This window comes from Pituophis catenifer, unplaced genomic scaffold (assembly GCF_029215685.1).
Source record: "Pituophis catenifer annectens isolate HBS135680 unplaced genomic scaffold, rPitCat1.0.hap2 SCAF_9, whole genome shotgun sequence".
NCBI classification, from domain to species: domain Eukaryota; kingdom Metazoa; phylum Chordata; class Lepidosauria; order Squamata; family Colubridae; genus Pituophis; species Pituophis catenifer.
In genome coordinates, this window is record NW_027256889.1 from 8,613,339 (window position 1) to 8,634,337 (window position 20,999).

Here is a 20,999-nt window from a genome sequence, read left to right on the forward strand (position 1 = left end):
TTGATAGTGCTGGCTAGGTGAGACAAGAAAACATGAGTCTGCTCATAAGAGGTGACTGAAGAAAGATGGAACATGGAGCATTAATAGCAATAGCACTTATATACCACTTCATAGTGCTTTACAGCCCTCTCTAAGTGGTTTACAGAGTCAGCCTCTTGCCCCCAACAATTTGGGTCCTCATTTTACTGACCTCGGAAGGATGGAAGGATGAGTCAACCTTGAGCCGGTGAGACCCGAACTGCCAAACTGCTGGCAGCTGGGGATCAGCAGAAGTAGCCTGGAAAACTACATTCTAACCACTGTACCACCGCGGCTCTTAAGAAAGTTAGAGAGTCAATGTTTTTCAGGTGTTTAGAAACAGTCAAATGAAATCTTGGCTGCATTTTTCCTCACCAGCAGGAATTGCCCTTCTGCAGTTATTCATTGACTAACTTCTCGCTTCAGCCCACTTCTTTTCTTAGTCCCAGCTGGGCTGCCAAACTGCACTGCGTCAGGAAAAGTAATCACAGAGACCTTCTTAAGCAGAAGAAGATAACAGCCGGCTGATAGAAAAGATAGAAAAGACGAGCTGGGCTGCATATCACTGAAAGAGGACAACGAAGGATCAGGAAGGTTTGCAGATTCGGGAGCCATCCAGTGAGCCAGACAACTCAGCAAAATTATTCAGAGAATTTGTGACCGGACACAGAAATAAGACAGTGCTCTACCTGTGCTTACCTGTGCTGAGGTAAGAGAAGAGTAGAAGGCAAGATGAGCAAACCCCAATACAAGAAGATGGAAGATGTATCTGAAGTCCAGGATCCACCCCCCTATGTAGAAAATCAACCGGCGTATTCTGGTCCCGGTTTCTTGGGGGACCCCAAGTATCAACCTCCTTATGATCCAAGATACAACCATGGTCTGATTATTCAACCAACGCAGACCATGAACTTCATACGTATCCAACCCACCAAAGAGCCTGATTACATGGCCTATTCCATCTTCACCATGCTTTGCTGTTGCTTACCTCTGGGGATTGCTGCCCTGATTTATTCCATACAGGTAAGCTTGTGAGTATATGAACCACAGGATGTCCTAAGAGGGAGGGGAGGCAGTCATAGAACATTATAAAATATTCACATAAAGATAAGACTATTTTATTTCTTTGTTTAATCAAATGTTTTTTTTATCATGTGGCAGGGTCAGCATGGAGGGAACCAAGAAATTATAAGTTGCAAATATGTTAATGTGGGAGCTATTCCGACTGATGCTCCAAACTGAAGAGCTTTATAGGCTCAACTCTGATAAAATCTGTGTAGTGAATAAGTTTGTGATTATGAATTAAGATCACCATTCTTTGTTTTTCACTTAAAAGCACCTTGTCTTTAACAGCTTCTCCACCAGCTCACTGCAAAATATGTAGGCAGGGCACTACTCCAAAATGTTCAGAAGATTATGTCTTCTCTTACCGCAACCAACTCCTTTTGCAGAGTAATGGACAGCAGATTATATATGTATGTATATGTACAGGCAGTCCTTGTTTTACGACCGCAATTGAGCCCAAAATTTATGTTGCTAAGTGAGAAATTTGTTAAGCGAGTTTTGCCCCCATTGTACAATTTTTCTGGTCACATTTGTCAACCGAATCACTGCAGTTGCTAAATTAGGAACTCGGTTGTTAAGTGAATCTGGTTTTCCCCATTGACTTTGTTTGTGAGAAGGATGCAAAAGGGGATCACGTGACCCTGGGATACTGCAACTGTCATAAATGTGAGTCAGTTGTCAAGCATCCAAATGTAAATCACGTCACCCTGGGGATGCTGTGATGGACATAAGTGTGAAAAAATGGTCATCAGTCGCTTTTTTCAGTGCTGTTGTAACTTTGAACAGTCACTAAATGAGCTGTTGTAAGTTGAGGACTATGTGTTATGTATATGTATACACACACATATACAAGTAGTCCTAGACTTACAACACATATACAAGTATTTCTAGACTTACAACACATATACAAGTAGTCCTAGACTTACAACACATATACTGGTAGTCCTAGAATTCTGGGAGTTGAAGTTCACACAATTTAATAATGCCAAGGTTGAGAAACACTGCTCTATAGGATGAAGCACCTCAACATATTTATTCCTCTTACTTTCCAAATTGCAATCTTCTACATGCTGCAAAATAAATCAATCAATAAAAAGATTCACCAAATCTTGCTGGGCAGTAAAATTTGGTTCTACAGAAAGATGCCAGATTCAAACTTTCCAAGCCAACAAAACTGTAATTCATTCAGGAGGAGGAGGAGGGGGGGAAGAGGAAGAGGAAGAGGAAGAGGAAGAGGAAGAGGAGGAGGAGGAGGAGGAGGAGGAGGAGGAGGAGGAGGAGGAAGGAGAAGGAGAAGGAGAAGAGGAAGAAGAAGAAGAAGAAGAAGAAGAAGAAGAAGAAGAAGAAGAAGAAGAAGAAGAAGAAGAAGAAGAAGAAGAAGAAGAAGAAGAAGAAGAAGAAGAAATATTCACCACCTTATTTATAAAAATAAATATAAAAATCTTTAAAAATGACTCAAGCCTGTCTCAGTCATCTATGGAGATTCTCAGTCATCCAGGTCATGATTGTCCCAAAGATGTTTTTTCAAAAGGCCACTGGACTTTGTTTTTCCTTGAAGACGTTTCACTTCTCATCCAAGAAGCTTCTTCCGTTCTGACTAAGAACTTTGAGTGTACTTGACAGGAAGACATGAAACATCTTCTAAGAAAAACAAAGTCCATCTGCCTCTGTCTCAGTCATGAGTTAGGGAATAGCTAATATCATGAGGGCATGACAGCGAAAGGAAGATGCTGGGGTATGTTTGTATGATGAGAAGATTCAGGTGGAGAAAGACAGTGTGGAGGGAGTTAATTCTTCAGCAATTTCTGCAGAGAAAACTCTCTATGCTCATCTATTGCAGCAAAAATAAAAAATAAAACAAGTGTTCTGTCTCAGTGAGGAGATGCTAATGGTGAACTTTGGAATTATTTTCTCCTAATTTGACTGCCACCGCATCATTTACTGGAACGAGGAGAACAAATGAGCCAAACAGTCTCATTTGTGGGAAATCAAATATATTGCACAACTTCAGTGCGTCCTGCCAAGGAGAAAAATCTTCGTGTGCTCTATTTTTATTTTGGGAATCAAGGAATGCTTGTTCATCTGGCATGACTGTATACAAGCAGTGACAAGCGATTCCTTCATACAGATAGACTTTGATTTACAACCACAATTAGGACTAGCATTTCTGTTATTAAGCAACTCACACCCCAAATTTATGACCTTTATAACCGTAAACCATAGGCCTGAGATGCTCTTTGAAGCTCTCGACGTATTTCTTCATGAATAGAATAGAATAGAATGGAATGGAATGGAATGGAATGGAATGGAATGGAATGGAAAGGAATGCAATGGAATGGAATAGAATAGAATAGAATGAAAGGAAAGGAAAGGAAAGGAAAGGAAAGGAAAGGAAAGGAAAGGAAAGGAAAGGAAAGGAATGGAATGGAATAGAATAGAATAGAATAGAATAGAATAGAATAGAATAGAATAGAATAGAATAGAATAGAATGAATGGAAAGGAAAGGAAAGGAAAGGAAAGGAATGGAATGGAATGGAATGGAATGGAATGGAATGGAATGGAATGGAATGGAATGGAATAGAATAGAATAGAATAGAATGGAATGGAATAGAATGAATGGAAAGGAATGGAAAGGAATGGAAAGGAATAGAATAGAATAGAATAGAATAGAATAGAATAGAATAGAATAGAATAGAATAGAATAGAATTTTTCATTGGCCAAGTGTGATTGGACATACAAGGAATTTGTCTTGGTGCATATGCTCTCGATGTACATAAAAGAAAAGATATATTCATCAAGAATGATAACGTACAACACTTAATGATAGTCATAGTGTACAAATAAGCAATCAGGAAACAATATCAATATAAATTGTAAGGATACAAGCAACAAAATTACAGTCATACAGTAATATATCCCTTATTTTTCTTTATTCTCAGACCCAAGAAGCCAACCGCACTGGAAATGCAGAATCTGCTCGACGAAATTCAAAGCTGGCCCGCACTCTGGCTCATGCAGCACTTGGAGTGGGCCTGGGAGCCCTAACCATATATATCATCTTTGTTATATTCATATACACTCAGAGTGTCTCGGAGCTGATAGACAGACCCTCTACTATATCCCCGTAACTCTAAAATACTAGAATATAGGAAAAGTTCTCAGGCAGTTCAAACAACTAACAAAAATTGCTTAATCATTACATCAATGCAGTTCTATGTGGCTGAATGGTAAGCTGCTGAGATACTAAAGCACTGATTTAATGCTAAATACTAAAATGCCAAACTAATTTTAGAAAATAATTCCGGGTAGGTGTAATAAAATAGGAGGTGCTACATTAAAGTGGTTAAGAGTCTGCCTGAAAGGGCTAAAATATGCCAAACTGTATTATAAGGTGCTTGCATAATCCTTGCATAAGCGGCAAGAGTACCGTATTTTTCGGAGTATAAGATGCACCGGAGTATAAGACGCACCTACTTTTCTTGGTGGGGAAAAGAAAAAAAAAGAAATCTTCCTCTGCTTCTGCCTCTGAGCAATTTTGCCTCGTTGCAGCAAACAGCAAACAGCCTGCTTTACTTTCATTTTCGTTTTCAGCATAGCTTGATTAGGACAAGGAAAAAAAAAAATCTGCTCCAGCTATTTACCTCTTTGCAGCAAGCAGCAGAGCCCTGCGCAAAACAGCTGAGAGTCGGGAGGCCGATCCAATCAACTTGTGCTAATTAGCCTGTGCTGAAGCTGAAAGGAGCTGTTTTTTCTTGCTGTTTGCTTGCAAGGAGGTAACTGCTGCAAGGCAGAGGCCAAAGTGTGGGAGCCAGTGGGTGGGCGGGGCTACATTCGGTGTATAAGATGCACCTAAATTTTCACCCCCTTTTAGGGGGGAAAAAGGTGTGTCCTATACTCTGAAAAATACAGTAATTGCACAAAGGGGTTGTGATGCCTCTAGAATATGTTGCGAACTGCTAAAAGGCAGATGTCAAGGTTGCCGTCTCCCAGTCAAAATCAAAAGATAAATTGGCAAGAAAAAAAAAGACTGAGTCTTCACGCCATAATAAATAATAGGTGAAAGATACAATGGAACTAACTTCCCTGAGTGGACGGGATCAAGGCATCCTTGCAGAAGAACGCTGTGCAGTCAGCTTTCTAACATGTCGATGGGAGTATATTATATCTAACCAAAATGAAAACACTCAGATATGGTTGCCTATCCAATGTTAGCCTTATATACCGCTTCACAGTGCTTTTTACAGCCTTCTCTAAGCGGTTTACAGAGCCAGCATATTGGATCCTCATTTTACCGACCTTGGAAGGATGGGAGGCTGAATGAAAAAACATCCCCCAATTTCTGTCTCATGGACGCTTGATTAAACCACTGCTGTCTTTGCTGCTACCATTTCAACATAACCTCAGAGCCCCGAGGCATATTTTGTTTTTCTAAATATTGCAGTATTGAAATTGTTTACATTAGTCTGTGACGGATCTTTGAGCAAAATATTGTTCTACCAATTTCCAGAAAATATATAATTTCCATTTTAACCTGTTGTTATTGAGCTGTGCGTGTTTGTGTAAATATGTACAGTACTGGCTAAAGTTAGATTGCATTCTCTTTAACCCAAACTTTGACAAAGGGTCATATTACCTGTGATAGTAAATTCAAATGGAAGGAGGCAGGGGTGAAATCTACTTACCTTTCCAACCAGTTCAGAAGTGCACACGCCACATACATGCACGCTTGGACCCTCTGCACATGTGCAAACCCTTCTGCGCATGCACAGAGGGTAAAAAACAGTTTACTTCCTGGTTAAAACCAGGAAGTAATGATGACCGGGCGGGTGGGTGGAGCCTCGCACCGCCATCGCTACCGGTTCTCCGAACCACCGGCCGCCATCGCTACAGATTCAGCCGAACCGGTCCAAACCGGGAGCATTTCACCCCTGGGAGGAGGCCCTGAAAAAGAGAAGACAATTCTGCTGAACACATGCAAGACAAATCAGTGGGAACATTAACTCTGATCTTCAAAATGTGTGGCCTTCCATTCCCAGAATTTCCCAATCCCTATTGTTGAGAATCCTTGCATCAATGCTTGGAAGTTAACAATGTTGTGAAATACCAGTCAATGAATGAACATGAACAGGCATGTGCTGCTCTAGAAAATCTCCCTTAGCTTCCTGGCTCTTGCCTCACCAGCTTTCCCGTCAGCTCTCTAAGTTAAATGTCTTTGGAGATTCTCAGTCATCCAGGTCATGGTTGTCCCAAAGGTGCTTTTTCAAAGAGCGGCTGGACTTTGTTTTTCCTTGAAGACATTTCGCTTCTCACCCAAGAAGCTTCTTCAGTTCTTACCAACCTCTATATGGGATTTACTGTATATCAGAAACAGGCAAATGGATACTTTTAGATTCTTGGTCTCCCCTTATGTTACCAAACTTAGTTTAGATAAAGAATTTATTAATTTAGAGAGTCCCAAAGGTGTTTTTTTTTTCAAAAGGCTCATTCTCATTCAAGAAGCTTCTTCAAGGCAACTGGACTTTGTTTTTTTCCTGAAGACGTTTCACTTCTCATCCAAGAAGCTTCTTCAGTTCTGAGAAGCGAAACACCTTCAACGAAAAAACAAAGTCCCGTTGCCTTTTGAAAAAGCAACGACTTTGAGACTCTCAATGTTAATAAATTCTTTATCTAAACTAAGATGAGTTAACACATGGAATCTGGGGGAAACCAAGAATCCATTTGCCTCTTTCTGATATACAGTAGATCCCACATAGAGGATGTCATAATTACCCTGAGTGAACTTGAGAAGGAGAGAAATTCAACCACATGCCTGGGGCTATTTAAAGTCTGACTTCCTAACCCTCTTTTTAAGATTGACATTTGTTTTCCTGAATCCCTGAAGTCAGGGGTGGTATTCTATCGGTTCAGACCGGTTCGGGCAAACTGGTAGCTCCGACGATCAACTGCTGGTGGGTTGCTCCCAATTCTGTCCAGTAGTAAAAGTGGCAGGAGGCTCCGCCCACCCGCCCGGATGTCATCATGGATGATTTGCACATACGCAGAAGCGCGCGTGCATGCACGCGAGTGAAGCAAGTATGCACACACGCTCCCGTTTCAAACCGGTTGTAAAGGTAAGTAAAACCCACCCCTGATCAGCTGGGCTCACCTGCCCGCCCCTCCACTTTACTCAGCTATATCTTCACAGCTGATTAGCAGCAGAGCGGATTGCCACGCCTCAGCTGTTTTAATTCCCTAGCACTAACGCGGAAGGTGATTTTTCATTCAATTGCGCACGCGCGCAAAGCACACGATCCCCGAACCGGTTGTTAAACCGGTAGGATCCCACCACTGCCTGAAGTCCTGTGCAAAATTCAAACTGAACTTCTAGTAAGTACACAGAAAGAGCAACAGAGCTTTCTTGACAAGAATATCAATGAGTTTGGCATGACTCTCTTCCAGAATGTGTTTAAACCTCTCAATCTACATTTGTGGTTTCTCACCCAGTAGAAACTCTGCCCTGCTTACCGACAAAGGAGAGAATTTGTAGAATGAAGTGAGGGGTTCTTGAGGCTCTCTGAGCTTGTTTGTTTTCTTGCAGATGTTTAGATAACATCATCAGCGCACTGGTAATGAAACTTCTGCAAGAAATAAAACAGCCAAGCTCAGAGAGCACCAAGGATTCCTGCCCCGCTTAGCTTTTTCAAGATCAGGCAAGCTTGCCAAACGCTGCCCCTGATGTAGAAAAGCTCCAGTTACCCATAGACTAGACCAGTGTTTCTCAACTCAACAAGTTTAAGATGTGTGGACTCAGAAATATAAGCCAAGTTTCTGGACTTTTGACCAACCTAGCAAATTCATCTTTCCCAGTTAAAAATAGGGTTTTAAACTTGGTTATATAAAATAATATATAATATAATAAAATATTATATTATATAAAATAATATAATAAATATTCCCAACGAAAAGGTTTAAACAGCTACCTTTGAAAGGGCTCTCCTATAGTTTTATTCTGGGAATGGCCCCACACATTCCTTTATCATTTAAGGGGATCGAAGGACCACAAACCCAGAGAATTGTAGTGCAAATCTAGCCCTTTTTTGTCGTTCCAGACATTTTCTCCCAGCCTTCTTCTCTGTTAGCCAAGCTTCTTAATGTGGCTAAAAATTCAGCAACATCTCCAGGCTCCCATGGCCCTCCCATCTTCCCTTGCATTATGCAACCTACAGATTTCTGAGAAGTGTATTCAGAAGGCATGGTTGTGCTGACGCAGCAACAATTTTTGCAAATTTCATTCCCACAAACTTGGAAATCTAGTCCTGCCTTAAACATAAAGCCAGCTGGGTGGCTGTGCGCCAGTCACTTTCTCTCAGCCCTAGGAAAGAGGCAGTAGCCAATCACTTCTGAAGAACCTTGACAACGAAATTGCAGGGAATTATCCAGGCAGTCTCCAAAAATCAGACATGACCGAACTAGTGGTGGAATTCAATTTTTTTTTACTACTGTGGGCGTGGTTTGGTGGGCATGGTGTGGCTTGGTGGGTGTGGCTTGGTGGGTGTGGCAGGGCAAGGATACTGCAAAATCTCCATTCCCACCCCACTCTGGGGACAGCCAGAGGTGGTATTTGCTGGTTCTCCAAACTACTCAAAATTTCCGCTACCGGTTCTCCAGAACTGGTCAGAACCTGCTAAATAGCACCCCTGGACCGAACAGAAGAAAATACATATAAATGGCAAAACTTAATTAGAAAAAAGACAATTTCTGCTAACTGGAAGACTTTTTGCATGAAACAAGGGGGAAACAAAGAATGTATGACTGATGGTTTTGATGATAAGAAAAAAATACAGTAGATATAGGTAGTCCTTGACTTACAACAGTTTATTTAATGACCATTCAAAGTTACAATGGCACTGGAAAATGTGAGTTATGTTTTGACCTATGCAGCGTCCCCGTAATCTTGTGATCAAAATTCAGATGCTTGGCAACTGACTCATATTTATGATGGCTGCAGTTTTCCAGGATCACATGATCCCCTTTTGTGATCTTCTCACGAGCAGAGTCAATGGGGAAGCCAGATTCACTGAACAACCGGATTACTGATTTACCAACTGCAGTGATTCACTTAACAACTGTGGCAAGAAAGATCATAAAATGGGGCAAAACTCACTTAACAAATGTCTCACTTCACAACTGAAATTTTGGACTCGATTGTGGTCATAAGTCGAGGACTAGCTCTCTGTGTGTGTGTTTGTTTGTGTGTGTGTGTGTGTGTGGAGAGAGAAAGAGAGAGGGGGGAAGAGAGAGAGAGGGAGAAAGAACGAGATGAAAGTAGGGAAGGGATTTACTGAGCTTATTTGCACAAGTAACAAGAGGGAGTAAGAGTTAACTTAGAGCTCTCTGCTGCCAAGAAACGTGTTCTGTGGCTCAAAAGGTTTGCCACATTCTAGATAAACTGCAAATATTTTATGCTTGTCTTCTTATATCACCCACATCCTTCCTCGGCTGTGGAGCCCCGTTCAGCTGCTTTCGCCTTAAGGCAGAGCAGCAAATGAATTATTAAGCAAAGAGGTGGAACCAAACAGCTAGTATTGAAAGGCACTTAGTTCCCGTTGGAAGAGGAGACAAGCAACTGGAAAGAAGAGCCCTTGAAAAGAAAGGACCGATTGTAGAGAGCTAAGACAAGAGCAGAAACAGCCTTTTGAGAACAGCCCCCGGGAGAAGAGAAAAGAGACGACTCGCACAATGAATAATGCAACAAGTTATGAAAAGATCGCAGACAACATGCCGAACCCCCAGAATCTACCACCTCCTTATTCTGTTGCAGTGCAGCCTCCGGTTCAACCAACTGCCTCCATAGCTTTTCAACCTCCTATGCCAAGCCATCTTTATAATGCCACGGCTGTCCAAGACCCGAAGGAAGAACCAATACTTCAACCTGTTGAAGTCACCAAGGCACCTGACTACCTGGCCTACTCCATCTTCACTATGCTCTGCTGTTGTCTACCCTTGGGTGTGGCTGCCTTAGTTTGCTCTATACTGGTAAGCTGTGTAAAGGGTAGTAGGGTACAGCGGGTAGTGGGGCTGGAGAAAGGATCCTGTTCAGATTCCATCAAAACAGAAGGATCCCTTATTTGCTTGCTTGCTTTCTGAAGATGCTTCCTGGCTCTCTGAGGGGGTGAGGGGGAGGGAAGCCAAGAAGGCAAACACACAAGCAGTTTCCTGTTCTTTTGACAAAACAGGACTGTGGTAAATGGGGATGGAATGATCCGAGCTTCGCCTTTTGCGTGAATTCGAGCATTAATGTAAATGGGGGGGGGGATTGAAGAGTTACAGGGAAAGAAACCGAAAAAGGAGGACGCATGATACAGATAGTAAGATGGTCTCCTAGTTAAAGGCACCAGATTAGAAAATGGGAGACTGTGAGTTCTAGCCCGCCCTAGGAAAGAAAGCTGGCTGGGTGAGTTTGGGCTACTCGGTCTCTCTCTCTCTCTCTCTCTCTCTCTCTCTCTCTCTCTCTCTCTCTCTCTCTCTCAGCCCAATCCACCTCACCGGGGGGCGGGGGGCGCGTTTGCGGTGGGAAAAAAGGGAAGGAAGAAGGCGCATACAGTATTTGTAGCTTTGTTTATTATGTTATTATTAATAAAAAAATAATAAAGATGGGATGAAAAGAAATAAATTTGGATTGTGCCTGAGAAGGATGTGGATTTGAATGTTGCCAAACACCAGTTTTTTTGTTTTTTAAAAAAATATTTTTATTAAAGTTTTTTTAAAAAACAAACAAACCAAAAGTAATATTAACATTTTCTTCTTTTCAATAGTTTCACCTCGGTAATCCATATACATTTTCTCTCTCTTATCTTAGCATATCCTTTATACATATATTTCTAATATATTATATATATATATACCATTATAATGTATTATATTATTTTAATTGTTTTATTTACATTTGACATAAGCGTGTACCAATTTCCTTCCCGCATTTTTTATTTCTTCCCTTTTATTCCTCTATTTCTCCATCTAATTAAACCATTATTTAGTCTTCCCTTGTCCTTTTTTCTTCCAACCATTTATACCATTTCTCCCACATTAGGTAATATTCTGTTTCTTCTTTTTCTTGTATCTCCTTCGTAAATTTATCCATTTCCGCACACTCCATAATTTTTCTAATCACATTGCCTTCTGATGGTATATTGTTATTTTTCTAGTTTACACTCATGCTGCTGTAATTATGTGAATGATTAAATATCATATTTCTTTTTCATATGACCCTGAAATTATTCCCAGTAAGAAAGTTTCTGGCCTCATTTCTATGTGTTGATTTATAATTTCTTCTATTTGTGTTTTGATTTTTTGCCAGTATTGTTTTGCCTTATGACAGGACCACCACATGTGATAATATGTTCCCTTTTGGTGTTTACATTTCCAACATAGTGAAGTATTAGGAAACATCTTTGCTAATCTGTTTGGTGGCAGATGCCATTTATAAAACATTTTATACATGTTTTCTTTATAGGGTACAGACATTGTTAATTTATAATTTGTATTCCATAATTTCTCCCACTTATCTAATTCAATATTGTATCCAAAAAATTTTGCCCAAATTATCATGTTTTCTTTTACTACCTCTTCTTTCAATTTGTATCTTAATAAATAGTTGTAGATTTTTTTTATCAATTTGTCTTCTGTGCCTTGGAGAATTTTATCTAATTCATATGGTTCCTTTTGAAATCCAAATTGTGTCAAATCTGTCTTGTATCTAGATTTTATTTGCATATAAGGCCACCAATCAATGTCTGTACCCTATTCTTTTAATTCCTGTCTTGTTCTTAGTTCCCCTTAATTATTTAACAAATCTTTGTATCTTCATTTTACCAATATCTAAAGCATTCTCGCTCCATACACGCTGACATTACTGCCGGAAGTCACCAAACACCAGTTTTATACCATATATATATATATGCTTTCTTCTTTTATTGTAGGTTTTTGTATGCATTTTCTTCAACTAGGTATTTTCCTACGTAAACCAAGTTTCTCAACTTGCAGCCATAGCTCAGTGAGATAAATATTAGATAGATAGATAGATAGATAGATAGATAGATAGATAGATAGATAGATAGATGATAGATAGATAGATAGATAGATAGATAGATAGATAGATAGATAGATATAGATATAGATAAAGATATAGATGATATAGATATAGATATAACATATATTGTGTTCCATCCTTTTTATGCTGGTTTGTGACCTCATAAAAATTGGTTTGCCAAACACCTCTTGACTTTTCTGAGCTCTGTCAGTTTCTGGATATAGAAGAAGCAAGAAGAGAAGCTTGGGAAAATTTTGAAGCAAGACAGTTTATTGTTTGCACAAGTTGCTCTCTGCCTCACCCAAGATCAGGATTTTTATGGGCTTTTGCTATTGGAGGTTTTATCTCCACTTCCAGTCCCTTCCCAGATATTGTAAAATTATGCAATCTTGCCCACATTTTACATGAATAATTCAGTCCTGCAAATGCTTTTATAGAAGCTGCATTAGCTTTTGTAGAAGCTGCATTAGCTTTTGGCTCCTTCCGAATATTTTTGCCTTAGAGATCCTGATGAGACTGGGTGGGAAAATTATTTACTCTCAGAGTTAGCCTTATATTTTAGAAAGCATTTATTAATCAAATCTTAATAGCCACTCAGCTCATCAAAGGTGATATTGGGTGGCACAGAATGAGATAGAACTATATAAAAACTATAGATATAAAACATAAAAATCCATATTAATAAATATCAGAAAAACCAAAGATAACATAACCACTAGAGTTGCTTGATTGTGAGATAGGTCGCATTTAAATTAATTGAATGAATGAATGAATAACCAGATCTTGGGGGCCTTTACGAATATCAAAAGAATGGAGTTCATCCATTTTCAGGGGTAAGAATGTTCCATAAAGTGGGTGCCCTGCAAAGAAGACTCATCTCCTGGGACCCACCAAAGTCACTTATTTCTTTCATATCTAATATTCCTTCCTCCTTATATTTTCCTCCTCACAATCCTGTGAGATAGTTTGGGATGAGAGAGAAAGAGAGAGTGACTGGCCCAGCCAGCTTTCAGAATTTTTACTACCAATTCTCCGAACTACTTCAAAATTTCCGCTACCGGTTCTCCAGAACTGATCAGAACCTGCTGAAACCCACCTCTGGTTACACAGATATAGATGGCAAACAAGTTCTCTGTCACTCATGAGTATTTTCACGCAGAATGAAGAGACAACCATGTTCAGGCAATGGGAAAAAAAATAGAGGCAATTATTAGGGTGTGCTCTGTAGGCAGGGAACGTGTTTATTTTCCTTTTACGATGAGCTCGTTGTTCTGGGTTTGCATCATACACTGGAGAGGGCCAAGTTCATACAACCTCACTAAAGAAAGGAAAAAAAATATAGGCAGCAAAATTAGGCTAGCATCCTGGGAACTGTGACTTGTAATCCTGCTTTAGGAACAAAGCCATTTTTTTTTTTAATTTGATTTATATGCCGCCCTTCTCCGGAGACTCAGGGTGGCTTACAATGCGTTAAGCAATAGCCTTCATTCTTTTGTATATTTTATACAAAGTCAGTTTATTGCCCCCACAAACTGGGTCCTCATTTCACCTACCTTAGAAAGGATGGAAGGCTGAGTCAACCTTGAGCCTTGGAGAGATTCGAACCAGCAGAAATTGCAGGCAGCTGTGTTAATAACAGGGTGCATTAAACCACTGTACTATCAAGGCTCTGTACTATCAAAGCCAATGGGTGATCGAGGCCAGTCAATCCCTCTTGTCCATAAAAAGAAGGCATGGAACCAGTTTGGTCTAGTCAATGGTTAAAGCATCGGGCTAGAAAGGTTTACTTTGGGACAATCACACTCTCTAAACTCAACTCACTCCACATGGTTGCTGTTGTGGAGAAAATAGGAGAAAGAAGGTGTGTTGGGTATGTTCACCACCTTGAGTTAGAATTAGAATTAGAATAACGGAGTCGGAAGGGACCTTGGAGGTCTTCTAGTCCAACCCCCTGCTTAGGCAGGAAACCCTACGGCACTTCAGACAAATGGTTATCCAATCTCTTCTTAAAAATTTCCAGTGTTGGAGCATTTACAACTTCTGGAGGAAAGTTGTTCCACTGATTAATTGTTTTAACTTTCAGGAAATTTCTCCTGAGTTCTAAGTTGCTTCTCTCCTTGATTAGTTTCCACCCGTTGCTTCTTGTCCTGCCTTCAGGTCAGGGATGAAATCCAGCAGGTTCTGACAGGTTCTGGAGACCCGGTAGCGGAAATTTCAAGTTGTTTGGAGAACCTGTAGTGGAAATTTTGAGTAGTTCGGAGAACCGGCAAATGCCACCTCTGGCTGGCCCCAGGGTGGGGTGGGAATGGGGATTTTGCAGTATCCTTCCTCTGGAGTGAGGTGGGAATGGAGATTTTGCAGTATCCTTCCCCTGTCATGTTCATCAAGCCACGCCCACCAAGCCACACCATGGCCACCAAGCCACGCCCACAGAACCAGTAGTAAAAAGAAATTGAATTTCACCACTGAAGCTTCAGGTGCTTTGGAGAATAACCTTGACTCCCTCTTCTTTGTGGCAGCCCCTGAGATATTGGAACTTCAATACTGGATATTGAAGTTATTAATGAAAATAATAAAGGTGGGATATAAATATAAATAAATGGCAAGCCACTTCTGAAAATGTTGCCAAGCTCACTGCTAGAACCTGGCCATATAGTTGCTAGGAATCCAGACCAACTTGAAGGCACAACTTCTAAGTTTACGAGTAATTAAGCCTGGCATGTTTACATGTACACTAATTTACAACTGAGCTGGGGAAGCCTTTATAGTTAGGGACAGAGATTTTGCTAGTGAGTTTGTAATGTGAGCATGGGTACATGCAAATGACAAAACTTAATTATGACCTCAAGGCCAAGCTACAAAATAGCAGGATTACTTTCACATTGTGACATTTCAGCATGCAATTAATCATTTCTTTGTTATTACCAGGAGTAACAAATATTTATTGATCTGTGAGAGTGCTGTACTACACATCCACGCATTACAGAACGTAAACATTACCAATAAAATCCACTGAGTTGCTAGATCTCTTTCTATAGCAACCCCCAAAAATAGTCTACATAGATTAGTGATGGCTAACCTTTTTGCCATCGCGTGCCAAAAGCGGGGGGAACATGGGGGTATCACGTGTGTATGTGCCCACATCCATAATCCAATGTTATTGTTATTGTTTTTAATCATGGGGCCAAATTTATATATATATATTTTAATTGTATTTTAATGTTTGTAGTTTATGTTTTTACTTGGCTGCTCACTGCCCTGAGTCCTCAGGGAGAAGGGCGGTATACAAATTTAACAATAAATAAAGAAAGAAAGAAAATGTGCCCCCCCCCATGCGCATGTGACACACACACACACCCGCGCTCCCCCTGTTTTTGGCACGTGATGGCACAGTGGGCCCGGTAGGCCCATTTTTCACCCTCCCCAGGCTCCAGAGGCTTTCTTGGAGCCTGGGGGAGGGCGAAAACAGTCTTCCCCACCCCCCCAAGTGGTCCTTCAGAGGCCGGAAATGGCCTGTTTCCCAACTTGCGGTGGGCCCGGAAGGCCCGAAAATCAGCTGACCGGCATGCATGTGCACTGGAGCTGAGCTAGGGCAACACTCGCATGTCCACAGATATGTTTCCGTGTGCCACCTGTGGCACGCATGCCATAGGTTCACCATCACGGACATAGATAAATCAAGCTTTTGCCGGGATTTGAGATTTGTTATCCCTGTTCAAGATTATGTTGACTTTGACTTCCATGGACCTTACTTCATATTTAAGTGGTCAGTAGAGGGGGGGCGTGCATAAGTGCACTAACGTGCCTATTGTCCCTGTCATTGTATTTTTGTTCTCTTATTCTTGTTCTCGTTTTTGTTTGACAAAATTCCAATAAATAAATAAATAAAGGTGGTTACTGCAATCAACAGCTAGAGTTGAAGGAACTTAACCAACACATTGTATAGGACTGTGATGGCACGCGTGCCAGAGGTGGCATGCAACGCCCTCTTTGTGGGCTTGCGAGCTGTCACCCCAGTCCAGCTCTGCCAGGCATGGGCATGCGCCTCCCGCGAGCCACTTAGTCTTTGGGTCTCTGCCGCGCATGAAGAGGGGTGGCGCGAGTGCGGGGGCAAATGCAGGGGGCATGCATGAGTGGGGCAGGGCGCATGAGTGGGGGCCATGCATGCACCCTGCTCCACTCATGCATGCCCCCTGCATTTTGGGGTTTGGGGGGGCGTGTGCAAGTGCTTTGGGCACTTGGTCCAGAAAAGAGCCTTGGTAGTACAGTGGTCTAAGGCACCCTGTTATTAAGCTGTTTATTAAGACCAGCTGCCTGCAATTACTGCAGGTTCGAATCTCGCCAAGGCTCAAGGTTGACTCAGCCTTCCATCCTTTCTAAGGTAGGTAAATTGAGGACCCAGTTGTGGGGGCAATAAGCTGACTTTGTATAAATATACAAAAAGGATGAAGGCTATTGCTGAGCACATTGTAAGCCGCCCTGAGTCTCCGGAGAAGGGCGGCATATAAATCAATTTTTTTAAAAAAAATGGTTAGCCATCACTGGTATAGGACATACAGCAAGTTCTATACACTGGTATAGAACCACCCACTTCTTCGTATCATGAATGTTCTCCAGAAGGTCAGTTTTATATGCATTGCAACTCTTGCATATTCTTTTTTCTCCCTTCTACAGACCCGAGAAGCCAACCATGAAAGAAACATCACCTCTGCACAACGCAATTCCAGAATGGCACGGATTTTGGCCCATTCGGCACTCGGCGTGGGCATCGTCGTCATCATCTTATACGTCGTCTTTATTTTTACTTATCTCAAATAAATGAACATTTCTCCATCTCTAAATGACCCAAAGAGGACATGATACACCCTTTTAAAAAAATGACACCCACAGGCAAGCGATGAATCATAAACTTTGGGACATGAGAAAGAATTCAGAAATTGCTATGTTTCCTGCTCCATTTCTGTCTGCTGAATTTACCTTCCTATATTGAATTTACATAGGCTGTTCTTTTCCAGAAGGAAATGGCTCACAATTTGGGGGAGGAGGGTACGAGTAGCCTTCTGAACCCACAGCTTCTGCCGTGCTTAGAAAAGCCTTTGCACAGATTTGCCTTGCGCACCAATTGAATGCATGCCAAGATCGAGAGGCTGTTCTCGCGATATTTCGAGCTTTAGTCCTCTCCTGTGAAGTTCAATCCATGGAGCTGCCTTTTTAAACAACATTCAGAAGCTGCAACTGAACCCAAAATGCTGCAGCACAGGCAGTTTGGGGCATTTCATGATATTCTCGTGTTCTGTGAGCTGCGCTGGTTTCCAGAGGCTTCTCTGGATGCAATCCAAGATGCTGGTTATCGCCTAGAAAGGTCTACGTTGAGCCAAGATAGTGGCAGGGTAGCAGTTAGCACTTAGACTTACCTACCGCTTCATGGTGCTTTAAAGCACTTCTCTGAGCGGTTTACAACGTCAGCATATTGCCCCCCAACAATACGGGTCCTCATTTTACCAATCTCAGAAGGGTGGAAGGTTGAGTCAATCTTGAGCTGGTCCGGATCAAACTCCTGTCAGTAGACAACACCTGTGTCTGCTTATTTCTGCTTGCCCTACCAGAACTAACAGGTTGGCATGCTCCAAGTCCCTTCCATTAGACAACATCACCTTTGAGGCCCAGGCCCTCCACATCTGGTTTATTCCTCATCCTGTTGGCCTTTCACAAGATACTTTTCCTTTAGACTTTGGGGCTCACTTAACCCTGCTAAGAGATTTGTTCAGGAGTGGGCTTCAAAAATTTTAGCAAGGGGTTCTCTGCCTGGTTCCTGGGTGGTGTAGCCATGGTGGGCATGGCCTAGTTGGCCTCCTGCACCACAATAAGGGGGTGGTGTTTTTGCCCTCCCCGGGCTCCAGAGGCTTTCCTCGAGTCTCCGGGAGGACAAAAACAGCCTCCCCAGGCTCCTGAGGCCCTCTGGAGGCTCCGGGCCCATTTCCGGCCTACCCAAACTTCCGGTAGGCCCATTTTTTGCCCTCCCCGAGCCTCCGTGCATGCCCTACACTTACCTGCATCCAAAATGGGCAGCATGGGGACTCCTGGGAGGGGCGGGGCAGGGTGGGCAAGGCCAGCCAGGAGTGGGATTTGGGGGTTCTCCGGACTGCACGGAATCTTAGTCAGAGAACCCCTGCGTACCCCTGGATTTGTTTAATACTGTTCTTTGGATTAGAAGTATATGATTTTTAAGCTTCACACATTTAAGCGTCACACATGTTAAATGACTTAGTTTGGGATGATTGTTTTTATATATACAGTATATTGTTTTGCTGGTTTTGGCTTTTAGCCCCCTGTTGATTGCTAGAATCATTGCTGCGAGATGGGCTACTATATATAAATTAATTAAATAAACAGAATTATTGTGTTTTGTGGCTTTCCCCTTCTGTGGTTTTGTTGGACTTAGGGTCCCTCTTAAGTTCAGTGCAGGCCTCGTACATTTTACATACTTTGCATATTTGTAATAAATACATATGAATGTTTTCTATACAATAATAATTTGTACAGTTCATTCACCTCTATGTTCCTTCCCTCGAACCGTTCAATTATATTGGCTGTATTTGTCCCATGTGCACCAGGCTATCCAGCGTATTTTTACGGTATGTCCAACAAAACACAGAATAAAACAATGGCTCAAGGAACTTGAGAATAATGGAGCATTGCTGCCTCTGAGCATATTTTCAGTTTAGGAATTTAGGAATAAGTAAGTACCAGAATTAAGACTTAAGAGTTTGTGCACTCACAAATCAACTTGTTTCTCTTCCAGAATTTTTCATTCTCAGCAAAATAGCTTTCCTTTGCAAAGTTATCTTGGAATGGGTTTCATGGAATATATTAAGCTTTCTATTTAGTAAATATATATTTGCTGGGGGGGAAGGGATGTACCTTTCAAATAATGCTATTTTTTCTTCAGTAAACGTAAACTGTTCTTCCATAAATCTTGTTGTCTTCCATAGCTCTACCGCCACTGAACAGAATGTCCTGATTCTAAAACTATATAATGAACTGAATAATAAAATAATAAATAATAAAATAATAACTTTATTGTCATTGTACGTTTATACACAGTATACCCATACAACAAAATTCACTTGTTTCAAATTGTTTGTCAATTTTTAACTCTGTGGGCCAAACTTTATATATTCGTTTTAAATCGTTTTTAAATTTTGTGAGTTTATGAGTCCTGAGTCCTTTGGGAGAAGGGTGGTATACAAGTTTAATAAACTAAACTAAATTAAACTAAACTTAACACCCAAAGGCCAGGTCCAACACACATAACAATCCCCAAACACACCCCCACCCACCACAAATTCCCCACCCCTAATCCACCCAAACATCCACACAACAGACCAAGTAATGCTGTCCAACAGCTCACTGATGGTGGCCCTTTAGTTCATTGTTGAGTGCAATTATAGCTCTGGGATAAAAAAATTATCCCAGCCTTTGATAGCCTCTCCGGTAGTGATCGCCTTAGCTTCACTGATCACAACCAACATTCATTCTAAAACAAGGGAAGGATAATTATGTTTGCACTGGTCCCCGTGTCTAACAGGGTAGAGGTTGTAGTCTGATAACTGACAAGTTCAAATGCACACGCTATTTGATATCTGGAATCAGAGATCTTCCGCTAAAAGACTAACAACTCATTAAATCTGACTGTCATGCTCAAAATGCCACTCCTCCTGCTAGCAAACTGCCTGTAATAGATGGGGAGGGATAGAGGAAAGTAAATGTAGAAATGGGAAGCTGTAGAGAAACAGCTCCCATCTTATCCCAAAGGTGCTTTTTTCCAGAGGAAACTGGACTTTCTGTTTTTTCTTTGAAGATGTTTCGCTTCTCATCCAAGCTGCTGCTGTTTCTTCTTCTTCTTCTTCTTCTTCTTCTTCTTCTTCTTCTTCTTCTTCTTCTTCTTCTTCTTCTTCTTCTTCTTCTTCTTCTTCTTCTTCTTCTTCTTCTTCTTCTTCTTCTTCTTCTTCTTCTTCTTCCTCCCCTCCTCCTCCTCCTCTTCCTCCTCCTCTTCTCCACCTCCTCCTCCTCTTTTTTTCCTCCCCCTCCTCTTCCTCCTCCTCCGCTTCTTCTTCTTCTTCTCTTCTTCTTCTTCTTCTTCTTCTTCTTCTTCTTCTTCTTCTTCTTCTTCTTCTTCTTCTTCTTCTTCTCCCTCCTCCTCCTCCTCTTCCTCCTCCTCTTCCTCCTCCCTCCTCCTCTTTTTTCCTCCTCCTCTTCCTCCTCCTCTGCTTCTTCTCTTCTTCTTCTTCTTCTTCTTCTTCTTCTTCTTCTTCTTCTTCTTCTTCTTCTTCTTCTTCTTCTTCTTCTTCTTCTTCTTCTTCTTTCTTCTTCTTCTTCTTCTTCTTCTTCTCCTTCTCCTTCCTTCTCCTTCTCCTTCTTCTTCTTCTTCTTCTTCTTCTTCTTCTTCTTCTCTCTCTTCTTCTTCTTCTTCTTCCTCCTCCTCCTCTTCCTCTTCCTCTTCTCCTCCCAATTGCCTCTGGAAATAAGTGCCTTTGGGACAACCATGACCTAGATGACTGAAAATCTCCATAGACATTTAGCTCCCATCTTACTTGGCTCCATGTTAGCTTGTTTGTAGTCCTGGCTTTCAGAATGAGTATTAAAGTTGAGAACACTCTTCACCTGCATATAAACTATAGTGTGCCGCTTGACAACTGGGATGCCAAAAAGACAACCGTGTGTGTGTGTGTGTGTGTGTGTGTGTGTGTGTGTGTGTGTGTGTGTGATGATGAACCTCTGTAGATCCAACTTTGGGAAGAGGGAAAACAGGATACCCCGTATAACCCACTTTACTGTCTCCATTA

At 41.4% G+C, this 20,999-nt stretch overlaps 1 long non-coding RNA gene across 1 annotated transcript; it reads left to right on the top strand.

The window, feature by feature from the left end:
• Positions 1 to 480: 480 nt before the first annotated feature.
• On the top strand, positions 481 to 5,621 carry LOC139321277 (uncharacterized). Its single transcript, XR_011600762.1, has 2 exons — positions 481 to 1,041; positions 4,025 to 5,621. It is a non-coding gene; the product is annotated as an uncharacterized lncRNA (long non-coding RNA).
• The last annotated feature ends 15,378 nt before the right edge of the window (positions 5,622 to 20,999 follow it).